The sequence below is a fragment of the Orbicella faveolata genome, unplaced genomic scaffold (genome assembly GCF_042242905.1).
Source record: "Orbicella faveolata isolate gen_17 unplaced genomic scaffold, um_ofav_v1 contig_24, whole genome shotgun sequence".
Lineage (NCBI taxonomy): Eukaryota > Metazoa > Cnidaria > Anthozoa > Scleractinia > Merulinidae > Orbicella > Orbicella faveolata.
This window is the reverse complement of record NW_028301552.1, coordinates 9,085,573-9,092,069: the sequence shown is the minus strand read 5'-3', so window position 1 is coordinate 9,092,069 and position 6,497 is coordinate 9,085,573. Positions and strand designations below refer to the sequence as shown.

General features: G+C 37.5%; 1 pseudogene; it reads left to right on the top strand.

Annotated features, from left to right (window-relative positions):
- The first annotated feature begins 1,919 nt into the window (after positions 1-1,919).
- On the top strand, positions 1,920-4,005 carry LOC110052680 (neuropeptide receptor 22-like; annotated as a pseudogene).
- The last annotated feature ends 2,492 nt before the right edge of the window (positions 4,006-6,497 follow it).

The window sequence follows — 6,497 nt, the reverse complement described above, 5'->3', positions numbered from 1 at the left end:
ATCTAAATTTTAGTGAAATTTCAACGAACACTATTTGATGGCTGAAAAAAAAAAGTGTTGAGACCCGTTGCGTGAATTCATCACCGTTCTTTGTTGGATTATTTGGCGTTCGCCCGTTATTGGGAGCTTAAGCAAACCACGAAGACGTACGGCAAGGGGAGCTTCACTAAACAAAAGATTTATTGAGCAAAACAATAGAGGCATGATATCTTAACTTCAACAACGGATTTTCTTATTTAGATTATGATGAAATTTCAACTAATACTTGTGAAGCGGCGTCCCTATCAGGTGTCTGGAACAAAATATGTTGCGAGCCGATGCGTAGATTCATCATCCTTCTTTATTAGATCATTTGGTGTTCGCTCTGCTAAGTAATTATAGGAAAAAATGATCACTATTCACTCTGACAAAAATTTATCAAACCTTGCTGAAAGTTCCTTTTTCAACTTAAGTAGTTGCCAAGAAATAATTTGATAACTACTCTCTAGTCCAGGGAGTTCCACACTTGAAAGAATGGATCACACTTGGAAAAAATGTTCACATTTGGAAAAATGGGTCACATTGGGGAAAATAGGTAATACTTTGAAAAATGGGTCACTTTTAGAAAAGTGGCTCAACTTTGAAAAATGGGTCACACCTGGAAAAAAGGGTTTCACACTTATAAAAATGGGTCAAACTTGGAAAAATGGGTCACACTTGGAGAAAAGGATCACACTTAGACAAGTAAGCAACACTTGGAAAAATGAGTCACACTTGGAAAAATGGGTCACATTTTAAAAAATGGTGACTTTTAGAAAAGTGGGTCACAGTTGGAAAAATGGGTCACACCTGGAACAATGGGTACCAAGTAGAAAAACGGCTCACACTTCGACAAATAGATAACACTTGGGAAAATGGGTCACTCTTGGAGAAATGGGTCACACTTGAAAAAACGAATCGCACTTGGAAAAATAGGTCACACTTGGAAAAATGCGTCACACTTGGAAAAAGGGGGTAACACTTGGATAAAACGGTCACACTTGTAAAAATGGGTCAAACTTGTAAAAATAGGAAACATTTGGAAAAAGGTAACACTTCAAAAAATGGGTCACACTTGGAAAAATCGGCCACACTTGGAAAATCAGGTAGCACTTGGAAAAATGGGTCACACCTAGAAAAGTGGGTCACACTTACAAGAATGGGTTACACTTGGAAAAATGGGTTACATTTGGAAAAATGGTTCACAGTTGGAAAAATGGTTCAAACTTGTAAAAATGGGTCACACTTGGAAAAATGGGTCACGGTTATAAAAATGGGTCACACTTGGAAAAATGGGTCACACTTTGAAAAATAAGCCAAACTTGGTAAAAGGGGGACACACTTGGAAATAAGGGTCAAACTTGAAAAAAAAAAGGTTCATACTTGGGAAAATGGGTCAGACATATTTTGAATCAAATAAGTGAATAAATAGTTTGAACACTAGACATACAACGGTCCTGGACAGAATCGGTCCTAATCCTGACAGATTACACAGCGAAAAGTGAAAACATTGAGTGATAACAGTTATGGCTTCGCGAAAATTGAGTGCGCCTTAGTTTAGTCACATGATCTTTCTCTCCCCTTGATTTTTTTCGCATCTCAATGTTGCTCTGTAATCTTTGACAGCATGGAGAACACTGAAAAATAAAACTATAAGCAATCCCGCAAGAAGGCACTCTCGAAATTTTAACAATGTCAGGTCTCTCGGTACTCGATTGGACCAACAGTGAATTAGATTGCTTTTCACGTTGTTCTTTTAGATCGCATTTGAAAAAAGAAAAGAAATCACTTATTCTTCTGTAAACAGAGTAAATTAATATTTTTCTTATTGACTTTGCAACATAATTCCTTTCTACAGTTATAACATCCGTGGCAATTTCCCTACTCCAACGTCAATAACGTTATTTCGGTGGAAATTAAATAAAGCGGCAAAAAACTATATAAATGCAAAACAGTCTATTTCATCACATCGTCTGCTGCCCCTGATTAGCAGCTGTCGCTCGGCTACGTCCAATGTGTTGAACCTGTTTTCTTACAAGTTTTAGTGGAATTTTTAGCCAAGATCTTGGGCAAATAACGCACCAACCCTACCACAATGTTGCTAAGCATGAACACAACGTCGAACTGTCTCAGTCCCGATAGTCTGAAAGCAGTAAATATCGGAAGTACCGTTGCTTACAGCATTATTCTTGTTGCTTCGCTTGCTGGAAATTCTTTCGTCGCAATAATTGTCTACAAGACCAAAACCATGAGAAAAACTATTAACTTTTTCATCGTTAACATGGCTATGTCTGATCTGCTCTTTTCGGTTTTCGCCTTTACATGGGAACTAACAGGGCTTAACAGCGACTCATGGCTGATACATGGTACTCTTGGCCACACCTTATGTAAAATAGTTTCCTTCGCAACAGTTGTCTCCGTTGCAGTGTCTATCCAGAACCTGGTTCTGATAGCAGTGGATCGATTTGGAGCTGTGGTATTTCCCCTCCGTTCAGCACTAATCGGTCCAAAGTTATGTCCTTTCTTGATTCTTGTCACATGGATCTTCGCGATAACTACCCAGTTTCCAGTTGGTCTATAAATTTGTTGAGTATCCAGAAAAGCTGGCTTGTGAGGTCCGTTGGAATGAAGTTTTTGATGATTCTTCATATCATTTTTTTCAAAATTACATTATAGTGCTGTCTATAATAGAAGTATTTATCCCTTTTGCATTGATGACCATTCTTTACTCAATCATTCTTTTTAAGCTCAAGACACAGAAGTTCCCAGGCGAGCAATCGATCAACACTGAAAACCTACGGGCAAAAAAGCAAAGAAACGTGTTAAAGATGGCCATTACCATTGTTTCAGTGTTTGTAATATGCTGGTTGCCTGTCAGTGTTTTAACTTTTCTTTCGACCTTCGGGTGGGACCACACTAGTTCGCCTTCATGTGGCACCGTGCGCTATTGGTTTGTTGTCCAGATTATTGCCAGCGCAAGTTGTGCCATGAACCCTTGTATCTGTTTTATCTTCAGTGGAAACTATCGCCAAGGTCTTAGAAGTCTCCTTGACAAGTTGTTTTGTCGAATATTTAAGGTTAAGGCAAACTTCGCCATTCCTTCCTAGAGGGCCGTGAACAAAACAAAACAACATTCAAAGTCAGGGGAATAACCAAATTTAGTCATACGCACCATGTGATTTCTCGAACGAAACCTTGAATACGGAGAAGCCAGGTGATTTTCTGGACTTATCCATGATAAAAAAACGTTTCAGTTTTGCAAAATCCAACAACTGAATGCAATAAAGTCGGTTTAAGACTTTCCGGGTGGAATATATTACAAATACCAATGTCTCGACTTAAAATTGTTTTAACCAACACAGAATTTCCGGGTTCCTTGAAAGTGACTATGGACTCTGATGACACTAGAGGTAGTCCTTAGTAAATATCTGAAGCAATCTTGACAACAAAGTCTTCCTCTTCTTTTAGATTTTACCTCCATGAGCATCTTTATCATTCTCATATTATTAAACATTTACTGTAATGACGAAATTTAATTTTCATTATATTTTTTCCCTATTTTATAGACATATACATAATATGAGCAGATTTATGAGCAGGTTGTTAAAGAAAAGTTCCATCTTTTACACCAAATGAGCTATAGACACTTGGACTTCTCGACTTCTTAAGGCTTAAAAATCACTCCAAACGATCAGGAAAAAAATGTATGAAGAGTAAGACAAGAAAGAAGATGGCAGAGGGAGAAGGAAAACTTCGGAGAAAAAAACTCTTACACTAGGGTGGAATTTCTTTAACACCCTTTTCAATACTCCAGACATTACGCTCCCCATTTAGATCCCCTAATTTGCATAAGAATCTATCATACATTTATATGTATGTAATGTTAGTTGTATTGTCACCGAAAAGTCACGCCAGCACCAGAGGAGTGTCGTTAAATTTATTTTGATTGTATTAAAAGAAAAGAAAATTTCAAAGCAGTCATAATAAGCAGTTGTCGCTTATATCTGTGTATTGTTTACTCAAGTTTTTGAGCACTTTGTGAAGACAGAGAGATGGATAGTACATTGTATGCATGCGATGAGGAATGGTAGGGTTGAGCGTTTGTTCTCAGCGTGAATACTCATGGAAATTAAGTGTTTCTCCGTCGCTCACAAATCCCTTTTCCCCAGCCTTACTATAAAAACCACCTACGGTGAAGAGATCTTAGGGTTCTATAAGGTTCCTTAAAGGTTTGAGGACCGTGAATCGCATGCGTTTTGAAGCTCTTTTCTTTTCACATGTACACAGTCTCTTCAACCGCAGGAAATGTAACTCTAATGAAATGATCCAACGAATGAGTTTTTGTTCAACTTGTTTGATCGCGGTCAAACTACGTGCGCAAAAAGCCAGCTTGAAAGAGAGATAGCCCCAGTTACTGCGTGTGAAGTGTTTTTCACTCATTTCCTTGTCTTCCGCAGAAACATTAATTCGGGTGAAAAGCTTACACAACAGCTACAGATAAAACGGCACCATATATGGCCTAATGAATCAACTCTTCGAAGCAAATGAGCAGGAAGTCAATTAACGAGATTTCAAACAAAATCGTCTCTTTTGACAACCTACTATAATGTAAATGATTTTTAATGATTTCCTTTCAGCCACGAATTTAAGTAAAGTTATAATAATATTGATTTTGCAACGAATACACCCTTGACAAGTGAATGAGAAACTTTCATAATATAAGACTATTTCTTGCTTTAATATACCGATTCTTAACGAGTTCTTTGCCGTTTGGAATCAAAGCGTTTCTTATTGAATACGGAAGCGTGATTCTCCAGAACTATTAAAGCGATTTTTAATTGCCGAAAGAAACATCGCTTAAAAGGTGGCAGCAAAAGAAAACTACTTTCAAAATTTGGGAACAAAACCTTTCAAAGCGTTTCGTATTGAATACGGAAGCGCGATTCTCCAGAACTATTAAAGCGATTTTTAATTGCCGAAAAAAACATCGCTTAAAAGGTGGCAGCAAAAGAAAACTACTATCAAAATTTGGGAACAAAACTTGACTTTTTAGTGCTCTATTTCACCGGATATGTTTTTTGTTTTCGAGGTTTTATGTGTTAAAGTAAGCAGCTACTGATTGTTCTGTGATAACAATAGGGACAGCTATTTTGCAAAGAAGAATCACTTTTTCCGTAGTAGTACTTAGCTATTCGAAGTCAACCTACGAGTTAATACAGTGTATACTGTCTTGCTCTCCGTCGATAATTGTCAACTGATGTCAAAGCACTGAAATAGAGGAGAATTGTGTCTTTTAGGGTGGCTCAAAACAGTTTTCTGCTTTTTTGAGACTTGTTAAACTAGGTGCGATTTTTCAGGCTTGGAACTGTACTGTTTTGAATGGCTGTGCTATTTTTAACGTCACTCTCCACTGTACTTTTCATTATGTTTAAGTCATAAATCAAGGTTGCACTGTCCTGTTGCACAGCAACAAACTTGACCCACTTTTTACTATCAATTGCACCTATTTTAAAAACTAAGCCGGTGACCCCATATTTTTCCATAAAAATCTTTTTATTACACACAGAAGAAGAAACAGGCAAAATTATAAAAATTCTATTGAGTTGGTTTTTGTTAAAAAAAGAAATATGAAAAATTTCCAAGTTGGAGAAATTCCACTCCACATTTTTTTTTACAATTTCGCATATGCATTTCGCTTTTGCTGTTGAATATTTTTTTTTGCATTAAAAAGTAGGGTCACCGCATCAGTTTTTGAGATATTAGCTTGATGGATAAGGTATTTTTCGCCCACGTTCTACACGCAAATTAAAATCTCGACTTTGCAAGCTCGCCCCTTGCACACACGTGAAGGCGGTCCGCTGATCGGCAAGGCCCGCAATTCCACGCGAATAAACGCGAATAGTGTTTTATTTTTGGCTGTTGTCGTTAGCAGCATAAGCGGTGAAAGAAGAGTACCATAAATTCCCGAAGGTTAAACTAGCCAAGTAGGAAAGAACGCTGTCTTTTTGATTTATAGCCGCCGCGATCGATCGCAACATCAACATCACAATTTTCGTTTACGTTCCAGCACAGCAGTTTAAAAAGATATTTTCCTTTAAAATTGCCCGAAGGATGGCTGTTTTCCAGGGTAAAAATAACTGATAACGCCAACAGCTTACTAAACTTGGCGGAAAGTACGCTTCGCGCTGCCATTTTTGTTTTGATTTTTGCAAACTTAAGAATTTTCCGGTCAATAGGTTTTTTTTAAATTTTCTACTGCAGTCAGATAATGAGTTACTTGTATCAGAAATGCAGAAAAAAAAATTGGAGGTCATCGACTTCGTTTCAAAGATAAAGCGTGTGGAAAACTACCCTGATTTGAAAAAGTTGGTGCACTTAATTCAGCATGGTCTACAGGGGTTTATAGCTAAAAATATCGAAGGCGAGTCAACGGAGCCAAACGATCTTAGTCATATTTTGTAGAAATGGATCTGTTGCGT